This window comes from Hypomesus nipponensis, chromosome 25 (genome assembly GCF_054491055.1).
Source record: "Hypomesus nipponensis isolate SF chromosome 25, ASM5449105v1, whole genome shotgun sequence".
Lineage (NCBI taxonomy): Eukaryota > Metazoa > Chordata > Actinopteri > Osmeriformes > Osmeridae > Hypomesus > Hypomesus nipponensis.
The window spans coordinates 13,595,001-13,602,500 of NC_140385.1; the positions used below are offsets into that span (position 1 = coordinate 13,595,001).

General features: G+C 46.9%; 7 non-coding genes and 18 pseudogenes across 7 annotated transcripts; all 25 read right to left on the minus strand.

Annotated features, from left to right (window-relative positions):
- Positions 1 to 28: 28 nt before the first annotated feature.
- On the minus strand, positions 29 to 137 carry LOC146222523 (5S ribosomal RNA; annotated as a pseudogene).
- Positions 138 to 311: 174 nt separating this feature from the next.
- LOC146222524 (5S ribosomal RNA) lies at positions 312 to 420 on the minus strand (annotated as a pseudogene).
- A 234-nt stretch (positions 421 to 654) lies between these two features.
- On the minus strand, positions 655 to 773 carry LOC146222525 (5S ribosomal RNA; annotated as a pseudogene).
- A 212-nt stretch (positions 774 to 985) lies between these two features.
- Positions 986 to 1,103, minus strand: LOC146222526 (5S ribosomal RNA; annotated as a pseudogene).
- A 176-nt stretch (positions 1,104 to 1,279) lies between these two features.
- Positions 1,280 to 1,398, minus strand: LOC146222527 (5S ribosomal RNA; annotated as a pseudogene).
- A 210-nt stretch (positions 1,399 to 1,608) lies between these two features.
- On the minus strand, positions 1,609 to 1,726 carry LOC146222528 (5S ribosomal RNA; annotated as a pseudogene).
- A 176-nt stretch (positions 1,727 to 1,902) lies between these two features.
- LOC146222529 (5S ribosomal RNA) lies at positions 1,903 to 2,011 on the minus strand (annotated as a pseudogene).
- A 174-nt stretch (positions 2,012 to 2,185) lies between these two features.
- On the minus strand, positions 2,186 to 2,304 carry LOC146222530 (5S ribosomal RNA). Its single transcript, XR_014749796.1, has one exon. It is a non-coding gene; the product is annotated as a 5S ribosomal RNA (ribosomal RNA).
- A 274-nt stretch (positions 2,305 to 2,578) lies between these two features.
- Positions 2,579 to 2,697, minus strand: LOC146222531 (5S ribosomal RNA; annotated as a pseudogene).
- A 210-nt stretch (positions 2,698 to 2,907) lies between these two features.
- LOC146222532 (5S ribosomal RNA) lies at positions 2,908 to 3,025 on the minus strand (annotated as a pseudogene).
- A 174-nt stretch (positions 3,026 to 3,199) lies between these two features.
- Positions 3,200 to 3,308, minus strand: LOC146222533 (5S ribosomal RNA; annotated as a pseudogene).
- A 174-nt stretch (positions 3,309 to 3,482) lies between these two features.
- Positions 3,483 to 3,601, minus strand: LOC146222534 (5S ribosomal RNA). The gene has a single exon (XR_014749807.1). It is a non-coding gene; the product is annotated as a 5S ribosomal RNA (ribosomal RNA).
- A 186-nt stretch (positions 3,602 to 3,787) lies between these two features.
- Positions 3,788 to 3,906, minus strand: LOC146222535 (5S ribosomal RNA; annotated as a pseudogene).
- Positions 3,907 to 4,088: 182 nt separating this feature from the next.
- On the minus strand, positions 4,089 to 4,207 carry LOC146222536 (5S ribosomal RNA). Its single transcript, XR_014750210.1, has one exon. It is a non-coding gene; the product is annotated as a 5S ribosomal RNA (ribosomal RNA).
- A 181-nt stretch (positions 4,208 to 4,388) lies between these two features.
- Positions 4,389 to 4,507, minus strand: LOC146222537 (5S ribosomal RNA; annotated as a pseudogene).
- A 240-nt stretch (positions 4,508 to 4,747) lies between these two features.
- Positions 4,748 to 4,865, minus strand: LOC146222538 (5S ribosomal RNA; annotated as a pseudogene).
- A 176-nt stretch (positions 4,866 to 5,041) lies between these two features.
- LOC146222539 (5S ribosomal RNA) lies at positions 5,042 to 5,150 on the minus strand (annotated as a pseudogene).
- Positions 5,151 to 5,324: 174 nt separating this feature from the next.
- Positions 5,325 to 5,443, minus strand: LOC146222540 (5S ribosomal RNA). Its single transcript, XR_014749818.1, has one exon. It is a non-coding gene; the product is annotated as a 5S ribosomal RNA (ribosomal RNA).
- A 194-nt stretch (positions 5,444 to 5,637) lies between these two features.
- Positions 5,638 to 5,756, minus strand: LOC146222541 (5S ribosomal RNA; annotated as a pseudogene).
- A 182-nt stretch (positions 5,757 to 5,938) lies between these two features.
- LOC146222542 (5S ribosomal RNA) lies at positions 5,939 to 6,057 on the minus strand. Its single transcript, XR_014750211.1, has one exon. It is a non-coding gene; the product is annotated as a 5S ribosomal RNA (ribosomal RNA).
- Positions 6,058 to 6,237: 180 nt separating this feature from the next.
- Positions 6,238 to 6,346, minus strand: LOC146222543 (5S ribosomal RNA; annotated as a pseudogene).
- A 174-nt stretch (positions 6,347 to 6,520) lies between these two features.
- LOC146222544 (5S ribosomal RNA) lies at positions 6,521 to 6,639 on the minus strand. The gene has a single exon (XR_014749519.1). It is a non-coding gene; the product is annotated as a 5S ribosomal RNA (ribosomal RNA).
- A 186-nt stretch (positions 6,640 to 6,825) lies between these two features.
- On the minus strand, positions 6,826 to 6,934 carry LOC146222545 (5S ribosomal RNA; annotated as a pseudogene).
- A 174-nt stretch (positions 6,935 to 7,108) lies between these two features.
- LOC146222546 (5S ribosomal RNA) lies at positions 7,109 to 7,227 on the minus strand. The gene has a single exon (XR_014749829.1). It is a non-coding gene; the product is annotated as a 5S ribosomal RNA (ribosomal RNA).
- A 190-nt stretch (positions 7,228 to 7,417) lies between these two features.
- LOC146222547 (5S ribosomal RNA) overlaps positions 7,418 to 7,500 on the minus strand; it is a 118-nt pseudogene continuing 35 nt past the window's right edge.

Genomic DNA, 7,500 nt, shown 5'->3' on the forward strand with positions numbered 1-7,500 from the left:
TTTCAGTTTCTAAGTGAATGAGCAAAAGAGCATACAGCACCTGGTATTCCCAGGCGGTCTCCCATCCAAGTACTAACCAGGCCCGACCCTGCTTAGCTTCCGAGATCAGGCGTTGCCAGGCTTGTATGGCCGTACGAAATAAGTTGACAACCATAGGCTACTTATCCATATACAGATTTGGCAATTGACAATGCAAGGTGGTCTCTCTCTCTCTCTCTCTCGTGTCAAAATGAAAACAGCTTTCAGTCCCTTTCATGAAGGACTACTTGTGCATATTGCAAGATTTCAGTTTCTAAGTGAATGAGCAAAAGAGCATACAGCACCTGGTATTCCCAGACGGTCTCCCATCCAAGTACTAACCAGGCCCGACCCTGCTTAGCTTCCGAGATCAGACGTTGCCAGGCTGGTATGGCCGTACGAAATAAGTTGACAACCATAGTCTACTTATCCATATACAGATTTAGCAATTGACAATGCAAGGTGGTCTCTCTCTCTCTCTCTCTCTCTCTCTCTCTCTCTCTCTCTCTCTCTCTCTCTCTCTCTCTCTCTCTCTCTCTCTCTCTCGTGTCAAAATGAAAACAGCTTCCAGCCCCTTTCATGAAGGACTACTTGTGCATATTGCAAGATTTCAGTTTCTAAGTGAATGAGCAAAAGAGCATACAGCACCTGGTATTCCCAGGCGGTCTCCCATCCAAGTACTAACCAGGCCCGACCCTGCTTAGCTTCCGAGATCAGACGAGATCGGGCGTTGCCAGGCTTGTATGGCCGTACGAAATAAGTTGACAACCATAGGCTACTTATCCATATACAGATTTGGCAATTGACAATGCAAGGTGGTCTCTCTCTCTCTCTCTCTCTCTCTCTCTCTCTCTCTCTCTCTCTCTCTCTCTCTCTCGTGTCAAAATGAAAACAGCTTCCAGCCCCTTTCATGAAGGACTACTTGTACATATTGCAAGATTTCAGTTTCTAAGTGAATGAGCAAAAGAGCATATAGCACCTGGTATTCCCAGGCGGTCTCCCATCCAAGTACTAACCAGGCCCGACCCTGCTTAGCTTCCGAGATCAGACGAGATCGGCGTTGCCAGGCTGGTATGGCCGTACGAAATAAGTTGACAACCATAGGCTACTTATCCATATACAGATTTGGCAATTGACAATGCAAGGTGGTCTCTCTCTCTCTCTCTCTCTCGTGTCAAAATGAAAACAGCTTCCAGCCCCTTTCATGAAGGACTACTTGTGCATATTGCAAGATTTCAGTTTCTAAGTGAATGAGCAAAAGAGCATACAGCACCTGGTATTCCCAGGCGGTCTCCCATCCAAGTACTAACCAGGCCCGACCCTGCTTAGCTTCCGAGATCAGACGAGATCGGGCGTTGCCAGGCTTGTATGGCCGTACGAAATAAGTTGACAACCATAGGCTACTTATCCATATACAGATTTGGCAATTGACAATGCAAGGTGGTCTCTCTCTCTCTCTCTCTCTCTCTCTCTCTCTCTCTCTCTCTCTCTCTCTCTCTCGTGTCAAAATGAAAACAGCTTCCAGCCCCTTTCATGAAGGACTACTTGTACATATTGCAAGATTTCAGTTTCTAAGTGAATGAGCAAAAGAGCATATAGCACCTGGTATTCCCAGGCGGTCTCCCATCCAAGTACTAACCAGGCCCGACCCTGCTTAGCTTCCGAGATCAGACGAGATCGGCGTTGCCAGGCTGGTATGGCCGTACGAAATAAGTTGACAACCATAGGCTACTTATCCATATACAGATTTGGCAATTGACAATGCAAGGTGGTCTCTCTCTCTCTCTCTCTCTCGTGTCAAAATGAAAACAGCTTCCAGCCCCTTTCATGAAGGACTACTTGTGCATATTGCAAGATTTCAGTTTCTAAGTGAATGAGCAAAAGAGCATACAGCACCTGGTATTCCCAGGCGGTCTCCCATCCAAGTACTAACCAGGCCCGACCCTGCTTAGCTTCCGAGATCAGACGTTGCCAGGCTGGTATGGCCGTACGAAATAAGTTGACAACCATAGGCTACTTATCCATATACAGATTTAGCAATTGACAATGCAAGGTGGTCTCTCTCTCTCTCTCTCTCGTGTCAAAATGAAAACAGCTTCCAGCCCCTTTCATGAAGGACTACTTGTGCATATTGCAAGATTTCCGTTTCTAAGTGAATGAGCAAAAGAGCATACAGCACCTGGTATTCCCAGGCGGTCTCCCATCCAAGTACTAACCAGGCCCGACCCTGCTTAGCTTCCGAGATCAGACGAGATCGGGCGTTGCCAGGCTGGTATGGCCGTACGAAATAAGTTGACAACCATAGGCTACTTATCCATATACAGATTTGGCAATTGACAATGCAAGGCGGTCTCTCTCTCTCTCTCTCTCTCTCTCTCTCTCTCTCTCTCTCTCTCTCTCTCTCTCTCTCTCTCTCTCTCTCTCTCTCTCTCTCTCTCTCTCTCTCTCTCTCTCTCTCTCTCTCTCTCTCGTGTCAAAATGAAAACAGCTTCCAGCCCCTTTCATGAAGGACTACTTGTGCATATTGCAAGATTTCAGTTTCTAAGTGAATGAGCAAAAGAGCATACAGCACCTGGTATTCCCAGGCGGTCTCCCATCCAAGTACTAACCAGGCCCGACCCTGCTTAGCTTCCGAGATCAGACGAGATCGGGCGTTGCCAGGCTTGTATGGCCGTACGAAATAAGTTGACAACCATAGGCTACTTATCCATATACAGATTTGGCAATTGACAATGCAAGGTGGTCTCTCTCTCTCTCTCTCTCTCTCTCTCTCTCTCTCTCTCTCTCTCTCTCTCTCTCGTGTCAAAATGAAAACAGCTTCCAGCCCCTTTCATGAAGGACTACTTGTACATATTGCAAGATTTCAGTTTCTAAGTGAATGAGCAAAAGAGCATATAGCACCTGGTATTCCCAGGCGGTCTCCCATCCAAGTACTAACCAGGCCCGACCCTGCTTAGCTTCCGAGATCAGACGAGATCGGCGTTGCCAGGCTGGTATGGCCGTACGAAATAAGTTGACAACCATAGGCTACTTATCCATATACAGATTTGGCAATTGACAATGCAAGGTGGTCTCTCTCTCTCTCTCTCTCGTGTCAAAATGAAAACAGCTTCCAGCCCCTTTCATGAAGGACTACTTGTGCATATTGCAAGATTTCAGTTTCTAAGTGAATGAGCAAAAGAGCATACAGCACCTGGTATTCCCAGGCGGTCTCCCATCCAAGTACTAACCAGGCCCGACCCTGCTTAGCTTCCGAGATCAGACGTTGCCAGGCTGGTATGGCCGTACGAAATAAGTTGACAACCATAGGCTACTTATCCATATACAGATTTAGCAATTGACAATGCAAGGTGGTCTCTCTCTCTCTCTCTCTCGTGTCAAAATGAAAACAGCTTCCAGCCCCTTTCATGAAGGACTACTTGTGCATATTGCAAGATTTCAGTTTCTAAGTGAATGAGCAAAAGAGCATACAGCACCTGGTATTCCCAGGCGGTCTCCCATCCAAGTACTAACCAGGCCCGACCCTGCTTAGCTTCCGAGATCAGACGAGATCGGGCGTTGCCAGGCTGGTATGGCCGTACGAAATAAGTTGACAACCATAGGCTACTTATCCATATACAGATTTGGCAATTGACAATGCAAGGCGGTCTCTCTCTCTCTCTCTCTCTCTCTCTCTCTCGTGTCAAAATGAAAACAGCTTCCAGCCCCTTTCATGAAGGACTACTTGTACATATTGCAAGATTTCAGTTTCTAAGTGAATGAGCAAAAGAGCATATAGCACCTGGTATTCCCAGCCGGTCTCCCATCCAAGTACTAACCAGGCCCGACCCTGCTTAGCTTCCGAGATCAGACGAGATCGGGCGTTGCCAGGCTGGTATGGCCGTACAAAATAAGTTGACAACCATAGGCTACTTATCCATATACAGATTTGGCAATTGACAATGCAAGGTGGTCTCTCTCTCTCTTTCTCTCTCTCTCTCGTGTCAAAATGAAAACAGCTTCCAGCCCCTTTCATGAAGGACTACTTGTGCATATTGCAAGATTTCAGTTTCTAAGTGAATGAGCAAAAGAGCATACAGCACCTGGTATTCCCAGGCGGTCTCCCATCCAAGTACTAACCAGGCCCGACCCTGCTTAGCTTCCGAGATCAGACGAGATCGGGCGTTGCCAGGCTGGTATGTCCGTACGAAATAAGTTGACAACCATAGGCTACTTATCCATATACAGATTTGGCAATTGACAATGCAAGGTGGTCTCTCTCTCTCTCTCTCTCTCTCTCGTGTCAAAATGAAAAAAAGCTTCCAGCCCCTTTCATGAAGGACTACTTGTGCATATTGCAAGATTTCAGTTTCTAAGTGAATGAGCAAAAGAGCATACAGCACCTGGTATTCCCAGGCGGTCTCCCATCCAAGTACTAACCAGGCCCGACCCTGCTTAGCTTCCGAGATCAGACGAGATCGGGCGTTGCCAGGCTTGTATGGCCGTACGAAATAAGTTGACAACCATAGGCTACTTATCCATATACAGATTTGGCAATTGACAATGCAAGGTGGTCTCTCTCTCTCTCTCTCTCTCTCTCTCTCTCTCTCTCTCTCTCTCTCTCTCTCTCTCTCTCTCTCTCTCTCTCTCTCTCTCTCTCGTGTCAAAATGAAAACAGCTTCCAGCCCCTTTCATGAAGGACTACTTGTACATATTGCAAGATTTCAGTTTCTAAGTGAATGAGCAAAAGAGCATATAGCACCTGGTATTCCCAGGCGGTCTCCCATCCAAGTACTAACCAGGCCCGACCCTGCTTAGCTTCCGAGATCAGACGAGATCGGCGTTGCCAGGCTGGTATGGCCGTACGAAATAAGTTGACAACCATAGGCTACTTATCCATATACAGATTTGGCAATTGACAATGCAAGGTGGTCTCTCTCTCTCTCTCTCTCTCGTGTCAAAATGAAAACAGCTTCCAGCCCCTTTCATGAAGGACTACTTGTGCATATTGCAAGATTTCAGTTTCTAAGTGAATGAGCAAAAGAGCATACAGCACCTGGTATTCCCAGGCGGTCTCCCATCCAAGTACTAACCAGGCCCGACCCTGCTTAGCTTCCGAGATCAGACGTTGCCAGGCTGGTATGGCCGTACGAAATAAGTTGACAACCATAGGCTACTTATCCATATACAGATTTAGCAATTGACAATGCAAGGTGGTCTCTCTCTCTCTCTCTCTCGTGTCAAAATGAAAACAGCTTCCAGCCCCTTTCATGAAGGACTACTTGTGCATATTGCAAGATTTCAGATTCTAAGTGAATGAGCAAAAGAGCATACAGCACCTGGTATTCCCAGGCGGTCTCCCATCCAAGTACTAACCAGGCCCGACCCTGCTTAGCTTCCGAGATCAGACGAGATCGGGCGTTGCCAGGCTGGTATGGCCGTACGAAATAAGTTGACAACCATAGGCTACTTATCCATATACAGATTTGGCAATTGACAATGCAAGGCGGTCTCTCTCTCTCTCTCTCTCTCTCTCTCTCTCTCTCTCTCGTGTCAAAATGAAAACAGCTTCCAGCCCCTTTCATGAAGGACTACTTGTACATATTGCAAGATTTCAGTTTCTAAGTGAATGAGCAAAAGAGCATATAGCACCTGGTATTCCCAGCCGGTCTCCCATCCAAGTACTAACCAGGCCCGACCCTGCTTAGCTTCCGAGATCAGACGAGATCGGGCGTTGCCAGGCTGGTATGGCCGTACAAAATAAGTTGACAACCATAGGCTACTTATCCATATACAGATTTGGCAATTGACAATGCAAGGTGGTCTCTCTCTCTCTTTCTCTCTCTCTCTCGTGTCAAAATGAAAACAGCTTCCAGCCCCTTTCATGAAGGACTACTTGTGCATATTGCAAGATTTCAGTTTCTAAGTGAATGAGCAAAAGAGCATACAGCACCTGGTATTCCCAGGCGGTCTCCCATCCAAGTACTAACCAGGCCCGACCCTGCTTAGCTTCCGAGATCAGACGAGATCGGGCGTTGCCAGGCTGGTATGTCCGTACGAAATAAGTTGACAACCATAGGCTACTTATCCATATACAGATTTGGCAATTGACAATGCAAGGTGGTCTCTCTCTCTCTCTCTCTCTCTCTCGTGTCAAAATGAAAACAGCTTCCAGCCCCTTTCATGAAGGACTACTTGTGCATATTGCAAGATTTCAGTTTCTAAGTGAATGAGCAAAAGAGCATACAGCACCTGGTATTCCCAGGCGGTCTCCCATCCAAGTACTAACCAGGCCCGACCCTGCTTAGCTTCCGAGATCAGGCGTTGCCAGGCTGGTTTGGCCGTACGAAATAAGTTGACAACCATAGGCTACTTATCCATATACAGATTTGGCATTTGACAATGCAAGGTGGTCTCTCTCTCTCTCTCTCTCGTGTCAAAATGAAAACAGCTTCCAGCCCCTTTCATGAAGGACTACTTGTGCATATTGCAAGATTTCAGTTTCTAAGTGAATGAGCAAAAGAGCATACAGCACCTGGTATTCCCAGGCGGTCTCCCATCCAAGTACTAACCAGGCCCGACCCTGCTTAGCTTCCGAGATCAGACGAGATCAGGCGTTGCCAGGCTGGTATGGCCGTACGAAATAAGTTGACAACCATAGGCTACTTATCCATATACAGATTTAGCAATTGACAATGCAAGGTGGTCTCTCTCTCTCTCTCTCTCTCTCTCTCTCTCGTGTCAAAATGAAAACAGCTGCCAGTCCCTTTCATGAAGGACTACTTGTGCATATTGCAAGATTTCAGTTTCTAAGTGAATGAGCAAAAGAGCATACAGCACCTGGTATTCCCAGGCGGTCTCCCATCCAAGTACTAACCAGGCCCGACCCTGCTTAGCTTCCGAGATCAGACGTTGCCAGGCTGGTATGGCCGTACGAAATAAGTTGACAACCATAGTCTACTTATCCATATACAGATTTAGCAATTGACAATGCAAGGTGGTCTCTCTCTCTCTCTCTCTCGTGTCAAAATGAAAACAGCTTCCAGCCCCTTTCATGAAGGACTACTTGTGCATATTGCAAGATTTCAGTTTCTAAGTGAATGAGCAAAAGAGCATACAGCACCTGGTATTCCCAGGCGGTCTCCCATCCAAGTACTAACCAGGCCCGACCCTGCTTAGCTTCCGAGATCAGACGAGATCGGGCGTTGCCAGGCTGGTATGGCCGTACGAAATAAGTTGACAACCATAGGCTACTTATCCATATACAGATTTGGCAATTGACAATGCAAGGTGGTCTCTCTCTCTCTCTCTCTCTCTCTCTCTCTCTCTCGTGTCAAAATGAAAACAGCTTCCAGCCTCTTTCATGAAGGACTACTTGTACATATTGCAAGATTTCAGTTTCTAAGTGAATGAGCAAAAGAGCATATAGCACCTGGTATTCCAAGGCGGTCTCCCATCCAAGTACTAACCAGGCCCGACCCTGCTTAGCTTCCGAGATCAGAC